A 21,635-nucleotide genomic window follows, 5' to 3' on the forward strand; every position below is an offset into this window, starting at 1 on the left:
TAAAACACAGTTTAGAATGCTTTGAAGGGAAAAGAACTCTGATGTAATAAAGAAAAAGCTTGGTTAATCATTTCCTTGAGATAATGGAACTTAAGCTACAATTCAAGGGACGGTGAACATGAGGGGAAGGGCAGGTCTGGTTAGAGAAATGTTTTTAGCCATATATTCCTGATGGAAAAACAGGAGCTTTTCATTCTTAGCATTGCTGGCTCAGTGAACCACCTAAGGAAGTTACACCCCTGAAGGAAACCTGTTATTACACATTGGAATTGACTGGTCCTCCATGAATAGCTACCAATTGAATAGCATGTTTTGAAACAGTAGAAAAACACAAAGAGAAAATATTTTTGATCCAGGACTGGTATCATTTCAAGTAAAACAAAGAGGAAATCTGGTAATTATCCAGTGAATTTCTGCAACTTGATTACCAAATTGGATAGCTCGAGCAAAAAGCGTGTCTATTTGTGACTACACAGGATTACAGCAAGACATATCTCTCTACCTCTGAGGGTCACCTTATGTAAACATGGACAGAAAGGGGCTTATCCATCAGGTCTGTTTTGCTACCAAAGAGCAGAAAACCTGACTCAAATGAACTTAAGTGAAAATAAGAATTTACTGCATCAGGTAACTAAAAATAAAATTAAAAAAAATAAATAAAATAAAATAAAATAAATAAAATAAAAATAAAAATAAACAAATAAATTAACTGAATAAAATATAAATAAAATAAAAATAAATAAATGAAATAAATATAAATAAATAAATAAATAAATAAATAAATAAATAAATAAATAATAAAATAATAAAATAAAATATCCAAGGGTAGATTTAACTTCAGGTACCTCTTGACCCAGGAGCTAAGGTGATGGCATCAAGATTCAGTTTTTCCCCCATCTCTTGGCTTGTCCTTCTGCAATGCTGGTTTCATTTTCAGGTTTCATATGGTGTCCATGATCAGGTCACTCTTACTGCTAGGAGTCCTAGGGAAAAAGAGATGGTCTCAGCTGAGTAGTTCCTACACAAATTCCAATCTTTAGGGCGCTTGGAATAACCTGTGTCACATGCTTACCTGTAAGCTAATTAATCATTGTTGCCTGGGGATGCAGTGCTCTTGTTGGCCAGGCCAAGCCACATGCCTGGGAGTCAGGGGTAGGGAGAGCTCCACTCTCAGCACTTATGGAGGAAGAGGTGTTCTCAATGACACTTCTTCCTACTTTAATGTACATTAAATTCCCAGGGGACTTCTAAAATGCAGATTCTGATTCAGGAGGTCTGGAGCAGGCCAGAGAGTCTGCATTCACAACAATCCTGGCCATATAAAACTCCCAGGGAGTATGCTAAACTACTGTTTAAGAACCACAAATATAGTCACAGGCTAGGCCACCTACATAAATGAAGGGGCACAGTGCAAAATGAACTGGAGATCCTTGTTCAAAAATTATTAAGAATTTCAAGAACTGGTGACAGCTGAGCATTAAGACTCTTCTAAGTTGGGGCCTGTGCAACCTCACAGGTTACACATCCAGGAAGCCAGCCTTGACTGCAGGCTTCTGTTTTGATCAGTGTGGGGCCAGAGCAGGATTGCTGTGAATCACAGGAGACAGGCAGACCCTGAGGTCCTTCTCTGCTCTTCCTTCAAACAGATCCAGCCTCATCTTTGAACAAATGTTGAGCATTTATTTGAAAATCATCTCCCTGAAGGAGCCTCCACTATTAGCCTGCTTGTGGAGGCCACAGCTCTCATTAGGAGAGCCCTGAAATGCTTACCCAGCTTCTTAATTGCCACTCATTTTATGCCCATATTTGGCTAGATATTCTTGCTGTGTGTCTGAAGGCATCGCACACCTTCATAATCATAGCACTTAGCACATATTATTTCTGTTGACTAATTTAGTTGTGTCTCCCCTCCAAGAGGACAAGTTCAAGGAGGGCAGGGACGGTGCCTGCCCTGTTTATAGCTCATTCCTCTAGTACAGTGCCTGGGAAAATGTTTTACAAATATCTATGAGTTGACAATTATAGTAATAGTTAATACTTTTGGCATTATCAGATGTTTAAGTTTTAGCCATTCTGGTGGGCGAGTGGTGGTGGTACCCTACTGTGGTTTTAATCTGCATTTCCGTGATGGTTAATGAGGTCGAGCACCTTTTTTGTATTGATTAGCCTTATAAATACTTTCTGTATCAGCTGGTTAGGGCTGCCATTACGCAGTATCACAGATTAGTGGCTTAAACAACAGAACCTTATTTTGTCACAATTGTGGAGGCTACAAGTTTGAGATCAGTGTTAGCAGGGGTGATTTCTTCTGAGGCCTTGCTTTCTGACCTGTAGATGGCTGTGTTCTCGTCCTTCTGTGTATGTCTGTGTCCTAATCTCCTCTTCTTAGAAGGACACTAGTCAGACTGGATTAGGACCCATCCTAGTAACCTCATTTTAACTTAATTACTTCTTTAAGGAGTCTATCTCCAAATTCAGTCACATTCTGTGGCACTGGGGTTTAAGACTTCAACATATGAATGGGGGGCGCATAATTCAGCCCATAAACCCTCCTTTGTAGAAATGTCCTTTGTCTCTTGCCCATCTTTCTTTTGAGTTGTCTGCTGCCAGAAGCTCTTTGTATCCTAGATTCCATCCTATTTGCCTTCTTCTCTCAATGGACTCCAGCTACATGTATGTTAGACTTTTTATGATCTCCCATATGTACCTTACATCTTTTGTTCTCTCCCTGCTTCAGTCTGGATATTTTATTCTGACCTATATCCAATTGTATTTTCTCTTTAGCTGCATCCAGTCTACTATTAAATCAATCCAATCAGTGTTTACTTTTTACTTTTCAGTTCTAGAACTTCTTTTTGATTCATTTTTATAGTTTTCAGTTCTGACAAAATTCTCCATGTTGTTAATTTAATTTCTGAAACACATTCCCATAGTTACTTTAAAGTCATGTCTAAAAACTCCAATATTTGTCTTCTATGGCTCTGTTTCAATTTTCTTTCTGGTTTAGGTCAATTATTATTTTTTGTAGGCTTCATTTTTTAAATTGAATTCTAGCCATTGTACATGAAGAAATAGGGAGGCAAGTTGAGGCTCCGGGTTGACTTTTACTTTGGGCAGGATGTTTGGCCAGATGCAGATCATCTTAATGCAATCTGGGATTAAAATAATGCAAAGCTAGGCCAGAGTTCTTGTGAAGCCTGTTTCCCACTTCCATTTACTCCTAGATGCAGCCCCCCAGGGTCACAGCTGAAGGCCTGGAGCGTTTCCCAGGGAACCTCTTCTGAGCTCCACCCTTTTGCTCCTCCATTTATTGTCCCTGCAGCTCCTGAGATTCCTCACGGAGCTTTTCAGGCACATGTTTGTCACGCATATCTAAAAGGAAAGGGTCCAAATGCCAAGCTTACATATCTAGGCTTTTTTTGCTTCCAGGAGTTGGTCCTGCAAATTCTCATTGTCTTCCTGGTCTCTTGCCAGCTAGGTTTGGATGGGAAAAGAGGTAACCAGAATCAGCTTTTCAGAAGCTGACTTTGTCAGAGGATCCCACTGTGAGGACACGCTGGCTGGTCTCCTGAGCTGTGCTCGGGTGTCTCTTGGAACCAGTGCTACTGTCTCTTAAACCAGGAGCCCCATCACCAGTCTTAATGTTCTCCAACAGGCAGGATTGCACACACCAGGCGACAAGTAAGCCTTACAAATATGTTCTCTACAGAATCATTGCTTTGAAGGCATTTATTTTCCACAAGTCCTCTGCCCAATCTGTATATGTTTAAATTAGATAGTAAACTCCATTTTGAAGTCAGGTTGTATGTAAGCCATATGGTCAAACCACTCAAGATGTCTATTCTCTTGCTCTTTGTATATTTCCTGCTCGACCAGTCCCTGCTTCACCTACACTCTACTCACATGAATGCTTTCCCCCTGCCCCAGCTAGTGATTATTCTAATCGTTAGTTCAAAATGGCTTCACCTGCTAGTTTACTAAAGGGAAACATCTGCTCTCGTGACGGTCATTAACCTGAGAAGCTGTGAGGGACATGCCCCAGCTGCTGGTTTCCCTGGTAACTAATAAGCCAACCTGACATCAATTCCCCTTATAAATGGTAGCCTCCTTCTCCCCAAAGTAGGGAGATTGCTGCTGCGTCCTGCCTGTCATCTGCTGTACACGGTGGGGTGTTGCTCCAGGACCTTTTGCTTCAGAAGTTTAAGATCCCCTGTCCAATAAGCCGTTGGTGTCTCTGTCACTATCTCTGGACTCATTCTTCGGTCTTGAGGCTGGGCAACTACAAGGCTTGGAGGTCTGCAGGGTGCAGTCCAACATAAACACAGCGAGCAGCATGAGCACACCATCTGAGCAGCCTGGTGGGAGAACTCTGCCTCATAGCAGTTTGAAGAGTGACTATGCTGGGTTGACTAGTTTCCCTCCAAAATTCATGTCTACCTGGAACCTGAGCATATGATCTTACTTGAGAATAGGGTCTTTGCAGATGTAGTTAATTAAGATAAAGTCATACTGGATTGAGGTGGACCCTAAATCTAACGACTGGTGTCCTCACAAGAAAATCATGTGAAGACATAAGCAGAGATTGGATGCTGCCACAGCCATGGAGATCCAAGGACTGCTGGGAAGAGACAAAGAAGGATGCTTTCCTAAAGCCTTTAGAGGGAGCATGGTCCACCCTGATTTCAGGCTTCTAGCCTCCAGAGCTGTGAGAGAATAAATTTCTGTTGTTTGGGTTATCTAGTTGTAATTCATTACAGCAGCCCTAAGGTACTAACACAATGACTGACAAATTTAATCACAACTTCTCCCATTCGACGTATTAAATCTGAGACATTGTTTTGATTGTACTTGGGATTTAATTTATAGAGGTGACTGAGTGATGACATGAAGAGGACACTGCCACTGAAAAAAAAAAAAAGCTTTTATTACTCATAGTTTCCAAGGGAAGGGGGCATACCATGCCATGAAGGGTCGCATAGGGAAGCTCCAGGATTGGTCAAGAGGCAGAAGGAGTGAGGGGTGAGATGGCTTAGAGCCTTTATGTGGTTTTCATGGGAAGGAACAGGCAAGGCAGAGTAGGCAAATTTAGGGTTAGATAGTTTGAACAATTTCAGTAGGCTCTGGGCCAAATGGACAGTCTTTAGTTGTCTGGTACCTAGACAAGGTGTGGTTGAGGGAAGGAGAAATAGTAGCGATGTGTAGAAATTAGGTAAAGGAGGTGTTTAGGGATATGGGCTTTGGATTAACCGGTGTTAATGGACTGAGTGTTTGCGTTCTTCCAAGATTCATATGTCAAAGGCCTAAACCCAGTGCTATGGTATTTGGAGGTGAGGGTTTGGGGAAGTAATTAGGTCTAGATCAAGTCATGAGGGTGGGACCTGCCTGATGGGACCAGTGTCCTTATAAGAAGAGGAAGAGAGAGATCTCTCTCCACGAACATGCATGAAGGGAAGGCCATGTGAGCACATAGCAAGAAGGCAGACATAAGCAAGCCAGGGAGAGAGCTCTCACCAGGAACAAATCTGCTGGCAGCTTGGCCTTGACTTCCCAGCTTCCAGAACTCTGAAAAATAAATGTCTGCTGTTTAAGCCATCCAGCTTATGGTATTTTGTTACAGCGGCCTTAGCTAAGACAGTTGGTTTGTATATGAATTGAGTGTTTGCAGGCAAGTTGGTGACTACCTTAGGAACAAGCTAGCCCTGGGAGGAGGAGTCTCTCCTTAGGTCTGCAGGGCCGCAATATGTCAAAGCATCACAAAGCACAGAAAATTTAAAACATGATTAATACAGACAGAAGTCACCAGAGGCAGAAGCAGCAGAGAGAATTTGAGAGAGAAGACAGAATCTGAAATTACTTCTTTCTCTTCAGAACCAAATTTCTTGAAAGAATAACCTACATTTGTTGCTTATTTCTCATTTACTCCTCACCAACTGCAATTTGACTTTTTCCCCCTACCTCTAAAGAGTTCCTCTTACGCAGGTAACTGACTTCCCTAATGTCAAATCTAACTAACACTTTCACGTATGTCGCTTTCTGTGTGAATCCTTTCCTTTTCCCCGGGCCTCCACAGGCTAACTGGTGTCTGTTGCATTGGTTTTCTTTTTGTACCTTGTGGACATCCTGATCAAGCACCTTAAATATTTCGTTGCACATATTATATATATATATATATACATACATAAAATCCCTCTACTAAAATGTAAGCTGCCAAACTCTGAATTTCTATCTTTAATGTTTAGAATTTCTCCTAAATATTTAGAACCTAATACAGACTAGGTTCCCAATAAATACTTTACAAATGAATTTAATGACTAAAAGTACTCCTCTGAAGTAGAACTTATCATTTTGGACAGTTCCTTGCCTTTTTAAGCTAGTTCCTCTCTCAGTTCCCATGGCCTCTTTTCTCTTCCTAGTTTTTCGTCAACCTCTTACACCTTCTTGCCTATCTTCTTTCCCCACATTCTTTCAAGATTGGTGTTTCTAAGTGTCCCAAGGACTTTATAAAACCTCCCTGGATGATTTCATATACTTTCATGTTTTCAATTACCACCTTCATGCTGATGACTCCAACATCTATATGTCTTGGCTACAGTTCCAGGCTTACATAGACAGTTGTCTACTAGTTGCCTCCATTATAGCCCCAAACTACCTCAGACTCAGCCTGTCCAAAGCTGACCTCATTACCCTCTTCTCTGTGACGTGCCACAACCTCCTGGTCAAGTCCCATCTTGAAGTCTGTTCGTAACTGTCTCTCAATTCCATATTCTACTCTGCGTCTGTCTGTCTCACTCACAGAGGACCTGTTCTCTCCTTCCTCCAGGTCATTCTATTTCAAGACTTAAAAAGAGAATTAAGTCAATGTTTTTAGTCCTTCAATAATTCTCTATACGCTTCAGGATAATTCTCCTTCCCTGAACATAACATGCCTCTTCCTTTGTCCTCCACCTAGAAGACCCTTCCCACTGTATCAGCCAGCCAGTCTCTTGTCCAAGTAATTTTAATGTGTGCCTTCTATGTGCAAAACACTGGGCTCATGTATCTTCCTTAAAAAAGCTTCCCTGATCTGCCTTCCCATTTCACAAAATGGCCATTTGCATAGAATTTATCAAACTCTATTATGATTACTTATCTACATGTCTCTTTCTTTCCCCTCAGCTTTATTGAGATATAGTTGAGAAATAAAACTGTAAGATTTAAAGTGAACAACATGACGATTTGATACACATATACATTGTGAAAGGATTTTCCCCCATCAAGTTAATGAACACATCTGTCATTTCACACATTTATTTTTCCCCTCATGGGGGTGTAGGTAAGAACATGTAAATTCTACTGTTTCAGCAAATTTCAATTTGTGTCTCTCATCATCTCTTTCCTGTGGGGCCTATCCTAATGCTCAGCCCATACCAGTCATTTAACAAATTGCCGTTGATGGAATGGATGGTTGAATCTCTCACGGGTCCTCACAAAGGGCCAAGCCTCCATCTCAGCTCACTTCCCAGCACTCCACCCCATGCATCCTTATGTTTCACGGGATGAAATTACTCAAACCCTCCCAAGCTCAGCCTCCACTTTGACTCCTTACTTCTAACCATACAATCCATCTCCAGCGATGGTTCTTCCACACTCCCTGGTCCAAAGACCTGCAGAGTTCCTAGTCATCCTTCCAGGCCCACCACCAGTGTCGCATCCTGTGTGACTGTTTTTGATTCCCTCAGAATGTGTTAGATACTCTTCTGAATATTCCCATAGCAGTGTATACAGTCTAAAACTTACTCTCGCACATATGCTACTTTTTAAAAATATCATTATATCTGTTTTCTTCACCAAAACAGGAAAAGATTGAGGATGTGAAATGTCTACCGATCTTAGTATTCTCAGCCAATTGGCACTGTAAACTGGATGGCTGACTGGCTAAACACATGTTCAAATATGGGCTTTAGAAAAATTAAATTGGCAAAAGAGTAATTAGGAGTATAATACAAAGGCACCGAACACCTGAACTAGGATGCTGGTAGTGATGACAGAAATACTAAGAATCTCAAGGTGGCAAGGTTAAAAGGAATTGACAACCCAGCAAAAGTTAAGAAGGAGAGAGAAAAAGCAAAATTAATTCCAAGTCAGCTTTATTGGGTTACGCACCGCTTTGAATATCTGAAGAAAGCTAAGGACATCATTCCTGAAAAAAAATGCACATATGCTCATTCACAAAGCCTTTTTTGCATAGTGAATCAAGAGATTCCTTTCTTAAATATCCCCACTTAAGTTCATACACCACTATTTTAAAGTTGTGAGACTGGATGGTTTGGAGGGTGTGATACTATTAAGGAACCTACGAACAGCTTGAAAAATAGCTAGTTTAGAGACGTGGAGGGAAGTCGGGTTCTGAGAATACAGAATCCCTTCGAGTGTGTGTGGTTCTGATTGCTTTACAGAGACCCTTAAGGAGCACGTCCTGTGCAATTTCTAAGGATGTTGAAGCCTGAGGCACTGATATATAACAAGTGGCTTAGTAGTTAGCCCAGCTGAGTGCCTAGCAAATGAAACTCAACTTTTTTACATACTAGCCCTAACAAAGTGAAAAAGATCAGCTTGTGGGATGGGTACTTGTAGAGAAAACTCATGACTTTGAAGGCAAAATTTAAATTACGAGCCAAACAATCATTTCCTCATGTGAGAATCAGCAGATATATCATTGATCTTGAATATCGAGATTTACTACATTGAGTTTGAAATGCTAACAGGCCACAAAGGCAAAGATGCTCATTAGATGGTTGAAATGGTTACTCACAGAGAAACAAACTGATACAGATTTGAGATTCATTCCTGCTAGAGTGAATTTCAAACAGTATCTAAGTATGAGATTACCAAGCATGACAGGCAGATTTCTAAAATAGTCCCATGTATTCACGTATTAATGTATTAACACTTCTGTGTAGTCCTCTTTCCTTGAGTGTGGGTGGAACCTGTGACCTGTTTCTAACCAACAGAAAATGGCAGAGGTGCTAGGATATCACTCCTGTAATTCCATCACCTTATATGGCAAAGATGAAGATATTTTGTGGATGTAATTAAGGTCCCAAATCAGTTAACGATGGGTCAATTAAAAGGGAGATTATCTTGGATGGATCTGATCTAATCAGACAAGCTCTTCAAAAGAGGGACTGAGGCCCTCCCTGAGTTCAAAGAGGTTCTTCAGCTGCCCTTGAAGGAGCAAGCCTGAATTCTGCCAACAACCCTGTGAGCTTGGAAGAGGACTGCATGCTTAGAGAATGTCACAGTTCCGGTCAACACTTTGGCTGCAGCCTTGTGAGACCCTGAGCAAAGAACCCAGCTGAGCCGTGCCCAGACTCCTGACCCCATCAAAACTGTGAGATGATAAATGTAGGTTGTTTTAAACTGCTACCTATATGGCAATTTGTGATGCAGCAGCAGAATACTAATAGACCCGTGGAAAAAGAATATGAAGAGAACCAAAGAGGGTCAAAAAATTCTGAAAAGTATATCTCCATTGGAGAGACTGAAAAAAGAAATAGGGACAATAATGGGCATTCAAAATGGGTAACAGTCAGATGGTGCCTTAGTTATTTTGGGCTGCTTAACAAGAATTCTATAGATTGGGTGGCTTAAATAATAGTATTTATTTCTCACAGTTCTGGAGGCTGTAAGTTTGAGGCCAGAGTGACAGCATGGTCAGGTTCTCTCGAGAGCCCCCTTGGTTTCCTCACAATGTGAAAAGAGAGCTTAGGTCTCTTCAAACCCTTGTGAGGGCACCAATCCCATGATGGGGGCTCTATTCCCGTGACCTCATCCAAATTTAACTGCTTCTGGAAGGCCCACCTCCAATACCATCACACTGGGGATTAAGGCATCAACATATGAACTGGGGCGGGTGAGGGGTGGGGGCACAAACATTCTGTCCACAGCTGGTGCAGACTTCCTGATACTAATGTAGCAGCTGATACAGGAAGCCCGAATGTAAAGATTTCTGCTATTTTTTAAAATTGCTTAAAATACATAGCCAAGCCAAAAGTTACAAAGAACAACCCCATTTGCCAGAAATGAAGAGAGGCCCGAAGTGAGAGCCCTGAGTAGGAGCTAAGACAGAACAACTCACAGGGAAAAAGGAAACAATTACAGAACTTTGGGACTTACTACTTGTAAGAAGAATAAGCAAATAGCCCCAGACCCATGCTTGATGGAAAGCTTGAACATTCCTGTCAACCACACAAGGTTGACTTGTTAGTGAAAATGGAACAAGGAAAACTCCGCCAAACCAACACAATAAGACAATTAAAAAGTAAGAAGTACAAAAATTAGAAGTGAAGAGACAAAAGGTTTCATATTTTTAGGTGGTACAATCATTTACATGAAAAGCAAGGTAAGCTATGATAACCAACAGGATAAACTACTATAAAGGACTGTTGTAATAATTTACCAGAACAATATATAAAAACCATCAATGCCCCTTGGTTCTAGCAATCTCCAATTAGAAGACATAATTAAAAGATTTCATTTATAATAGCAACAAAAAATGAAGTTGGAATTAACATAATAAGTAATGCCAGAACTCTATGGAGAAATTGTTAAGTAAAAATTATAAAATAACTATAGCATACATATAGTTTGAAATTTTAAAATACACAAAGAAAGAAATATTATTTTTAAATGCCCTCCCAGCCTTCCTCAGCCACTTAATTCCCTTTCCCAGGGAAATCACTCGTGGTTTCTTATGCATTCTTTCAGAGATATCCTAGGCATACACAGGCAAGTATATTTTTTTCTTACATTTTTTACAAAGTGACAGCATAGTGGAACATTGCTCAGCACCCTACCTTTCTTCACATATTAATTATCTTGAAGATAATTTCATATCAGTGCATATGAAGCTGCCTCATTCTTTTAAAGTGTAGCATTACACTTTAAAATTGTATTATACTTACATAACCAGTTCCCTGTTAATGAAAATTGGTACAAACAATGCTATTGTGTAAAATCCCTGTACATAAATCATTTCCCATATTTCCAGGTACAAAAATATCTTGTTTAAATTGCTAGAAGGGGAATTGTTAAGTCAAAGGTTATGTGCATTTAAAATTCTGATAAGTCAAGTAGCCAATAAATCTCCTGAGAGGTCATGCTAATTCACATTGCCACCAGCAATGTAGGTTAGTGCCTGATTTCTCCCAATATATTCTCCATTTCAGTGTTTTTTCAAAATTTGATCTTTGTCAATATGGTAGGTAAAAAAATGATCTCATGCAAATGAAAACACACACAGTAGTATGGTTATAATAAAAAAAGACAGATAAAAAGTTTTGGTGAGGAACCATTATATGCTGCTGATGGTAGGAATTTTAAATGATGCAGCAACCTTGGAAAACAGATTGTAGTTTTCCAAAAACTTAAACATAAAGTTACTATATTCAGCCCAGTAATTTCAATCTTAGGAATACACTGAAGGGAAATGAAAGCATATGTCCACACAAAAATTTGTACATGAATGCTCATAGCAGCATCATTCCACCAAAAGATAGAAACCACCAAAATGTCCATCAGATGATGAATGGATAAACAAAATGTGGTATATCAATACTATAAAATAATATTATTCAATTATAAAAAGGAATAAAGTACTGATACAGCTACAACACAGATGAACCTTGAAAACATGCTAAGTGAAAGAGGTCATTTGCATTTATATGAAATGTCCAGAATGGGCAAATCTACAGACACAGTAGATTAGTGGTTGCATAGAGTCAGGAAGGAAGGAGAGGTTGGAAGCGACAGCTAAAGTTTATAGTGTTTTGTTGGGAGATGATGAAAACAGTCCAAAATTGATTACAGTGATGGTTGCACAAGTCTGAGTCTACTAAAACCAATGAATTATATACTTTAGATGAATGAGTTATATGGTATATTAACTATATCTCAAACTGTTGCAAAAAATATCTCATGTTGTTACCAAAAAAGGGTCTCAGTGCACTTTAAATTTGTGTTCCTATTATTAAAAGTGAAGTTGAGCATCTCTCCATATATTTATTGGCATTTCAGGTTTTTCCTTCCGTGAATTGTCTGTTTACATTCAGTACTAATTTTCTATTCCTTTTTTCATTACCAAATTTATCGGAGTTCTTTGTGCATTTTAGGTACAATAAGATGTTTTACAAATTGGCCAAAAATATAAAGTTGGTATGATAGGTAGAAAAATGGCCCCCCAAAGATACTTAAATTTTAATCCCCAGAACCTGTGAATATGTTAACATTACACGGCAAGAGAGAATTAAGGTTGCAAGTGGAATTAATGTTATTAATCAGTGGACTTGGAGAGCAGGAGATTATCCAGGTGGGTCTAATGTAGTTACAAGGGTCCTTCAATGTAAAAGAGGGAGGCAGGAAAAGGAGTATGAGTGATGTGATGTGAAAAACACTTGACTGGCCATTGCTACCTTGAAGACGAGGGAAGCCATGAACCAAGGAATGTGAGTGAACTCCAGAAGCTGGGAGGGCAAGAAAATGGACTCTTCCTTAGGGTCTCCAGAGAAGAGTACAGCCTTGCCAGCAAATTTATTTTAGCTCAGTAAGACCCACTTTGGACTTCTGACCTTCAGACCTTCAAATGTGTATTATTTTAAACCACCAGGCTTGTAGTAATTTGTTACAGAAGCAGTAGGAAACTAATACAATTGGATGATACAAAATTCTGAAAAGGATGAGGAGAAATGGATATCCTCAGGTGCTACTCATGTGACTGCCAACTGGTACAGCCAATTTTAAAGAACAATCTTGTACTTGGTGCAGTTGAGCACGTGCATCACTTACAACACAGCACTTCTATTTCTGGGTGTGCACCTTGGAGAAACATCCTCATACATGCACAAGAGACATACACAAGAATGTTCAAGGTATTATTTGTGGTAGCAAGAAGTTGGAACCAACTAAGCCTATCAATATGAGTATGGATGTAGAAATGTGGGTTATGCTTTTGAAGGAATTCTATGCAGTAGACTGAAACAATGAACCAAAGCTGCTTGCAACATGGATTGATCTCAAAAACATGATGTTGAGAGGGAAATAAAAGTAAAAACAGTATTAAATTTATAAATTCATTTAAACTTTTACAACCACAACAATGTTAGATATTTATCACAAATTCATATGTATGTAAATAAACACATAGAATATGGAAAGACATACACTATATAAATGAGAGTGTCAATGGGATGGGAAGTAGAACAGGACTGGAAATAGACAATAAGAAAGGGGGAAAAAGTAGACAAAACAAAAAGCTATAAGGGGTGTGAACTAGACTCACCAAAATAGAGAGAGATAACTCAAATAAAATCAGAAATACAAGAGGAGACATTACAACTGATATCACAGAAATACAAAAGCTCATAAAAGACTACTATGAACAATTATATGCAAAAATTGGACAACCTAGAAGAAATAGATAAATTCCTAGAAACATACAAGCTACAAAGACTGAATCATGAAGAAATAGAAAACCTGAACAGACTGATTACTATTAAGGAGACTGAATCAGTAATCAAAATCTTCCCAGCAAACAAAAGTCCAGAATCAGATGGTGAATTCTAACAAGTATTTAAAGAAGAACTAATGCCAAGTCTCCTCAAAATCCTTCCAAAAAAACAGAAGAGGAGGGAATATTTTCAAACTGATTTTACAAGGCCAGCACTACCCTGATACCAAAACTAGACGAAGCCACTGTAAGAAAAGAAAATTACAGGCCAATATCCCTAGTGAACATAGACGTAAAAATCCTCAGCAGAATATTAGAAAACCAAATTCAACAATATCTTAAAGGATTATATGCCATAATCAAGTGGGATTTATTCCAGATGTACCAAGATAGTTCAATATTGACAAATCAATCTGTGTTATACCATATCAACAAAATGAAGGATAAAAATCATATGATCATGTCAATGATTGCAGAAAAAGCATTTGACAAAATTCAACATCCATTATTAAAGACTCAACAAAGTGGATATAGAGGGAACATATCACAACATAGTAAAAGCCAAATATGACAAGTCCATAGCTAACATAATACACAATGGTGAAAAGCTGAAAGTATTTTCTCTAAGATCAAGAACTAGGAAGCCTACTCTTGCCACTTTTATTCAAAATAGTACTAGAAGTCCTAGCCAGAGCAATTAGGCAAGAAAAGAAAGGAAAATGCATCCAAATTGGAAAGGAAGAAGTAAAACTATCACTATTTGCAGATGACATGATACTATATAGAAAATCCTAAAGACGCCACCAGAAAACTGTTAGAACCAATAAATGAATTAATTCAGTAAAGTTTCAGGATAAAAAATCAATATATGAAAATCAGTTCTAAGAAAACAATTCCATTTACAATTGCATCAAAAATAATAAAATACCTAGGAATAAATGTAACAATGGAAGTGAAAGACCTGTACACTGAAAATTATAAGACACTGATGAAAGAAACTAAAGAAGACACAAATAAATTGAAAAATATTCCATGCTCATAGCTTGGAAGAATTAATATTGTTAAAATATCCATACTACCCAAATAATCTACAGATTCAATGCAATGCCTATCAAAATTCCAATGGCATTTTGAAAAATAGAACACACAATTCTAAAATTTATATGGAACCACAAAGGACCCAGAATAGCCAAAGTAATCGTGAGAAAGAACAAAGCCAGAGATATCACGCATCCTGATAACATACTATATTACAAAGCGATGGTAATCAAACAGTATTGGCATAAAAACAGACACAGATCAAAGAAATAGAATAGAGAGCCCAGAAATAAACCCACACATATATGGGTTTATGACAAAGGTGTCAAGAATATACAACAGGGAAAGAACAGTCTCTTTGACAAGTGATTCAGGAAAAACTGGACAACCACACGCAAAACAATGAAACTAGACCACCCTCTCACACCTTACACAAAACTTAGCCCAAAATGGATTAAAGGCTTGAAAGTAAGACCTAAAACCATAAAACTCCTAGAAGAAAATATAGGCAGTAAGCTCCTTGACATTGATCTTTGCAATGATTATGGGACTACATCAAGCTAAAAAGCTTCTGAAAATCAATGGAAACCATCAACAAAATGAAAAGGCAACTTACTGAATGGGAGAAAAAACTGCAGATCATATATCTAATAAAGGGTTAATGTCTAAAATATAAAAAGAACTCATACAACTCAATAGCAAAACACACAAACAAACAAAAACTTGATTAAAAAATAGACAGAGGATCTGAATAGGCATTTTTCCAAAGAAGATACACAAATGGCCAACAGGCATATGAAAATGTGCTCAAGATCACTAATCATAAGTGAAATGCAAATCAAAACCCCAATGAGATGTCACCTCACCTATCAGAATGACCATTATCAAAAAGGCAAGAAATTACAAATGTTAGAGAGGATGTGGGGATATACCGATGTATTAATTGGAAAAAAGGAAGGAGGTGAAGTAGGACTTTAAAAGACAATTGTATGCTGTGTGCTCCATGTACAACAATTACACTCAACACAATTCTAAACATTTAGGGCAAGGTCAGCAAATTTTTTTCTGTATAGGACCGGATAGCAAATATTTTAACTTTCAAAATCACATGACATTTACAATCTCTAGGATTCAGTAAAAAAAATTATACTAGATGGGCAAAGAAGCACAATTAATGTGACTCATAAGTAGGAGAAACATCAGACAATAAAAGAAACCCAGAAATAGCAGAGATGATAGAAATAGCAGACAAGGACTTCACTATAACTACTATAAATGCACTCAAAGATTTAAAGGAAAAACTAGTAAGAATAGAAACAGAAACTATACAAAATAATAAATGGAACTTCCAGAGCTGATATTTTAACATCTTATATAAAACTAATTGGATGGATTTAAGGTTTGACGCTGCAGAAGAAAGAGCAATAAACTTGAAGTAGTCAAGTATGGAATACTTGTAGCTATTGAAAACATGAATTAGATCTATTATGTACGTTGTGGAATAAAGTTTATGCCACGTGGCAAAGAAAAACAAAGTAGATAGATAGACAGACAGACAGACAAATGGATAGCCTGGCTCAATTTTTTAAAAGTAAAAAAAAAAAACTACTATGCTTTTATACATCTATAAAGGCATGAAGTAAAATGCAGAAAGATTCTCACAAAACTATTATTTTAGAGGAAGAGACTGGAGGGGAGAGGACAAATTATTAATTTATCCTATTATTACTCCATTGTGTTTGACTTAAAGGAAAGGATACTTAACTGAGATTCTTCCCTGTCTGTTTTAACAGAGGTCCTATAGACCAAAATCAAAAACTTTATTACATCACCCAGCAGACAGCAGTGCTTCAGACCAATGACTTCTGACTCCTGGTGTCTCACATTTTTCTTTTTCAAAGGCGAGCACTCATTGCTCCTGTTCCACCACTTCACACTTTGTGTGAGGGAGTAGGGTGCAGGTAACATATGTTTGAGGATTGTAGGCAGTAGATCAAAGGAGTCTTATCCCACTAGGTAGCCACTATTCCTCATTTCCCAGAGAGCCTGGCTCTGAGCTGGACACGGTGAGCGGACAGGATTTGAACTTATCTCACTTTGGAAATCAGAGAATATTTTCTATGTATGAGAAGCATAGAGTAAAGAGATTTTTGATGCCTAAAAGACTGATATATAGAAAAGAATGTTAATGCTCACCAAGCATCTATATTTCAGAATGCCCTTTAAGAGACTTTTATTGACCAATTCTGTAACTAACCAACTAAATAAATACGAAACATCTGTGTGGTTTTGTGTAGGAATGTTTGTAAGAAATTTGTCTTTTATGTGAATCACTCTCCTCTTTAGAAGAACCTACAAAACACTTTCTTCTGGGCCACCAAAAATTCTGCTTCTGATGACCAGATTACATCATCATATTATGGAACCTGTGAATCTTGCAAATAATGTCTCTTAGATTTAGCTGTTGAGAATAGCAGAGCCAGACTGTGAATCAAATTTATATTGTATGGGGCCCTGTGGCTGTCAGGGTTTTACATTTGCCTCACATCTCATTTTACTCTTTAACCTTTATTTTCATTTAATAAGGCTCCTCTTGAAAATGCATTGCTCCTATCCAAGAGACGGCATTTTCCATGTGGTTTGTTCATCTATAAACAACATCTGTGCTTGTTGAATGTCAGTTGTGGAAAACATACAACTCTGCATTTTATGAATCTTTGGGGATTACCAGTAATTTACGAATCTTGCACCACAATATTATATATAACCCTTTCAATATATGACAGTACATGTATATTTAGGAGTTATATTGGTGTCCTATAAGTGTAACATTTTGGACAGCTGAGTAAAATTGATAATTAAGCAAAAACTTTCAGAAGTGGAACTTTTGCTAAGTGAAGCAGTAAGAATAAATAATCTTAGACTCTAATTTCCTTATTAAAGGAAAAGGTTAAAATGTATGTCAAAACCTTCTTACCAAGCTTAACTGGTGCCAGAATTTGTCTGATGCACTAAATCACTACTTTGGCAACCATCTCTTAATATTTATTCTGACAAATGACACTCAGTTGTTCACAGCACAGTGTGAGTATTTTCAGGACTTTTGGTATCAACAGTGAACCAAAATAGGCATTTAAAGGAATGGAAAAGTACCAGAAATGGAAACTGAACTAGTATTTCCTAGAAAAGTCTTTGTCACTGTCACTGTGGTTATTCACTTAACTGAGCTTTTGATTGCAAGTGCACTCATCTAACTATGGCCAGGCAGACGGCCATCTCACATCCACACAGTTAAAAATAAGCATCGTAACTCTCACAGGTTGATACTTTGGTTTGTATGCTAGGCTCTTTTCTTGTGTGTGTGGAGCTGACTTTCAGTTGGGGTCAGACAAAAAGCAGCGCAGGGACGTTATGTAGTATGTTTGAAGGTGACACATGCAACCTGGGAAACAAAAGTGACTGCAGGGGGCGGAGTGGACAGTTGAGTGGGATAGTCAGGAGGAGGGCCTTGCTGAGAAGGTGACAGTTAAGCAGGAAGGTAAGAGAGCAGGTGCCCCTTATGTCTCCAGACGTCTCCAGGCAGAAGATGAGAGAGGGCAAGGCCCTGAGGCAGGAGCCTGCCTGGTCTGTTTGGTGCACAGTGAGCAGTGTGGCTTCAGTGGTAAGCAGGAGGTGAGGATCTTGGAGGCTCTTGCTTCATCAGGCATTCTCCACTGTCTAGGGCTTGTTCTCAGAAAACAAACAAGATTTTTTTCCCTCTAACTAGATAGTTAACCACTGCCAATCACCATTTATCTATTAGGGAAACTCTCCAGATATTAAAAGAAGGAGGAAGAAAAGGAAGAGAAGAGAAGAAAGACAATAGAAAGACCTCTACAGATGGTTAGATTCCATATGGAAGGGTCACTGACTTGCTAGGAAAAACTATATACAATTTTCCAACTATTCTTGTTTTAACTCTGTTGGAAGTCTGAAGATTCAACACCACTTATAGCCATGATGCACCAAAGAGAATGTGATCTCTCCAGAACAAACCAATTCAACTCAATAAATATTTGAGCCCTGTCCTATGCCACTCACAGTGCCAGGTGCTGGAGATCAGGGAGCAAACAAGACAGATGTGGTCCTTGCATTCATGGAGATTGCAATAACAGGGAGGACGCAGGGAGGATGGGAGAACTGCTGTTATCAGTAACTATTAGCACAAGCCTTCCCTCAATATTTAACCCTAAATTGAATGATACACTGATGGACTTGGAAGATGATAGCTTCTCTAATAATACTTATTAGATTGGTCATCTTCTGAAATATCTGCATCTAGGGAAAAAAGAGAATAATGGAGGCTATTACTGTTGCCTGCATCTTATAGTTGTAACCTAATTTGTTTTGCTTCATTAACAGATTCAAGTCCTTTGTCCAATACCTCTCATCTGTTTCCCTACAGAAAATGGCTCAGATGCACTGGAACACCATCTTGGGTCTGACTTAGCAACTTTATAAGATGCTACAATTAGAAGTTAATAGACTAGTGGTCTTTAAACATTTTAGATTGCACATGCCTTAAGAAATAAGGGATTTGACACTACCTCCCCAATACGTGTTCAGTTTTCTTTTTAGTTTACTTATAAATTTATATATATGTAAATGAATATATGTTGCAAATATACATTTACAACATATACGTTGTGAAAAGTACACAAAAACAAATTAATTTTAAAATGAGATAAAGAGTAAAATACATTTTTGGAATATTTATTAACAAAATAAAAATGTTTCTTCCCACTAAAAATTATAAAAAAAAATAAGCTAATCCATGAATTATACAAGCTTATTATTAACATTTGGTTACCATCATTTTATTACAACTGAGATTTCACACGGAGCAGAAGCTGTGCATTTTCAACAAATGGGTTCAAAAATTCACTCAATTACTCAACTGAAAAATTGAAGCAAGATAGTAAATTGTTTCCAAGTTTTTTAAAGCTTTTTTTTGCAGGTAAAAAGGTTACATAATTTTTAGCCAAAACCCCCGCCCCCCAAACATTTTGAAATTTTTTGTTTTCAAATGTTCTCTTTATAGCACTTTCTCACTCAGTGTTAAATGTTATCTTTCCTTCAAGGGACAAAGAAGCCTTGTTTTCTTGTTTTTGTTTTCTCCCAGAAAAATCTATTAGATTCCATATTATCAAGAGACATATCACTACAGAAAAGACCAGCAAATTTAGAATATTTGCCCTTTTTGGTAAAAGGAAAAAAATAACTTTTAACTAAAATAACTCTTTTAACTTTGTTGTAAAGAATTTTCACAGCCACTTAAACATCTCACTACACAAGTGTTAAGATTCTACAATTTAAAGGATTTGTTTTTATCAAATTATTCGCATAGCTAATTGCTTAAGTAGGTAAACTACAATATGTTACAGCCTCAAAAAAGCAATCAATGTACACTGCTGAATTCTAAGATGTACTTTTTTTCCATATTTAACGTCTTATGTCTACTGCCCAAACAGTATGGCCATATACTCGGCTCTGCGCATGCTCAGCAAACCTGGCTCGGCTTTAGGGAACTGGAAGAACATTCCGAGGTAACAGTGGGACATTCTTTTAAGAAATGTGGCCTTATTAATAATCGTATTACTGACGATACTGGGCGAAACAAAAAAAGTGATCAGGAGTGTTAGACACTAAATGTGCACGTATCTAAAGACGATTTTAACCAAGTTTATTTTGCCTAAATTTTCCTTTTTCTTTTTGAATTAGCAAGAGTGATAGATGATAAACATGTATGCCTAAATAAATCTAAGAGATATTTTTTAAAATTTAATGAAAAATATTGTAAGTGACAAGGAAGCATCATGTCATAATTTTATGTGACAGGTCTTTTTATTTCTTACTAGTATATAAAACACGGTATGTCTTACAGTTTAATTCCTGGATTCAATGAAATGTTCTAAATAAAAGCACTGCTGTCATCCCCTCTGCACTTTGGACAGTTTCCCCTCTTCCCTCAGAACTCCACTTACATAGAACATGGGACCGTTTACGGTCGGGGTCATGCCATCTATTAAATGTTAATTTTCTCTTATTTTTTAGTTACCAAACATAAATGAAAGTTCTAGTATTTTCTTCCCACACCCAGACTTGCACACAACCCACTGTGGAGACCACGGCACAGGGTGTGGTAAGAGGTGGGCAAGCACAGAGGAGGAACATCTCTGAGGAAAGTTCTCTAATGAGTATTAGCGAAGCGCCACTTCTGCGTGGCTGTGAAAGGCGGGAACACGATTGGGCCGGGCTTTTCATACCTGGGCGCATAATTCACCGCACCGAGCCGGTCAGTGGTCGCTCAGGCTTCGGAGCTCGGCTTTCCTGCCCGCACGGTACCGGAGGGAAACCGAAGGTGCGCAGCGATAATTACCTTGCTCCCGGCGACACAGGCACAGCCGGCCAGTGGCGGAACCAGACCCTGGCCCGGCTGCTTCGACCGTCCGCCGCGCAGCCGCTCGCCCTCCGCTACGGCCCGGGCCCCGCCCCCCGCACGTCCGCGCGCGCCGCGGCGCCCGAGCGCCCACCCCGGGGCCACCAGGGGGCCGGGCACGGGCTCCGGGACGCCCGGGGCGCACACGGCCGGCGCGGCACGTGCGCCTCGCAGCATCCGGCCACCGGCTCCGCGCCGACCCCGCACCCGGCCCGCGGGCTGGCGACGCGCGGTGAGTGACCTGGGATTGGGGGGCGGGGGGGGGTGTCGGGAGGTGCCGGGGACGCCGGGCTTCCGTGCCTCGCTTCTCCCCGGGGTGGAGGGAAGGATGGGATTGGGGGCGACCTCTCTTAGTCAAGTTCCCCCCTCTCTGGGCGTGATGTTCGCTTGAGGGTGCTGGTTGGGGTTGGGGAGGGGGCGCTCAGACTGAGCCTCCAAGGCGCTCGCTGAGACGGGAAGCAGAATGGTGGGCGCATGAGGAAAGGAGGGGATGGCGTCTGGAAAGGGCAGCGGGCATGCCTCAGGGTCCAGCTTTGGTCCAGGCCCACGGGCATGACTCGGGGCTTGAAAGTGGACCTTTGGGTGAGCAAGATATTGGGGAGTCTTCCTTAGTCTTGCGTGGAGGTGAATTGTCCC

At 39.3% G+C, this 21,635-nt stretch overlaps 2 protein-coding genes across 4 annotated transcripts in view; one reads left to right on the forward strand and one right to left on the reverse strand.

The window, feature by feature from the left end:
- C13H1orf141 (chromosome 13 C1orf141 homolog) overlaps window positions 1–21,055 on the reverse strand; it is a 159,039-nt gene extending 137,984 nt beyond the window's left edge. For all 3 annotated transcript variants that reach the window (XM_032494545.1, XM_032494543.1, XM_032494544.1), the window contains exons 1-2: window positions 20,940–21,055; window positions 846–983 (exon numbers count right to left, since the gene is read on the reverse strand). The gene's annotated coding sequence lies outside the window, so the exon portion shown is untranslated. The remainder of the gene's footprint in view (window positions 1–845; window positions 984–20,939) is intronic.
- Window positions 21,056–21,109: 54 nt separating this feature from the next.
- Window positions 21,110–21,635, forward strand: part of IL12RB2 (interleukin 12 receptor subunit beta 2) — a 68,310-nt gene continuing 67,784 nt past the window's right edge. Inside the window, exon 1 of the mRNA XM_032494540.1 lies at window positions 21,110–21,231. The gene's annotated coding sequence lies outside the window, so the exon portion shown is untranslated. The remainder of the gene's footprint in view (window positions 21,232–21,635) is intronic.

The sequence above is a fragment of the Camelus ferus genome, chromosome 13, assembly GCF_009834535.1.
Source record: "Camelus ferus isolate YT-003-E chromosome 13, BCGSAC_Cfer_1.0, whole genome shotgun sequence".
Classification (NCBI taxonomy): Eukaryota; Metazoa; Chordata; class Mammalia; order Artiodactyla; family Camelidae; genus Camelus; species Camelus ferus.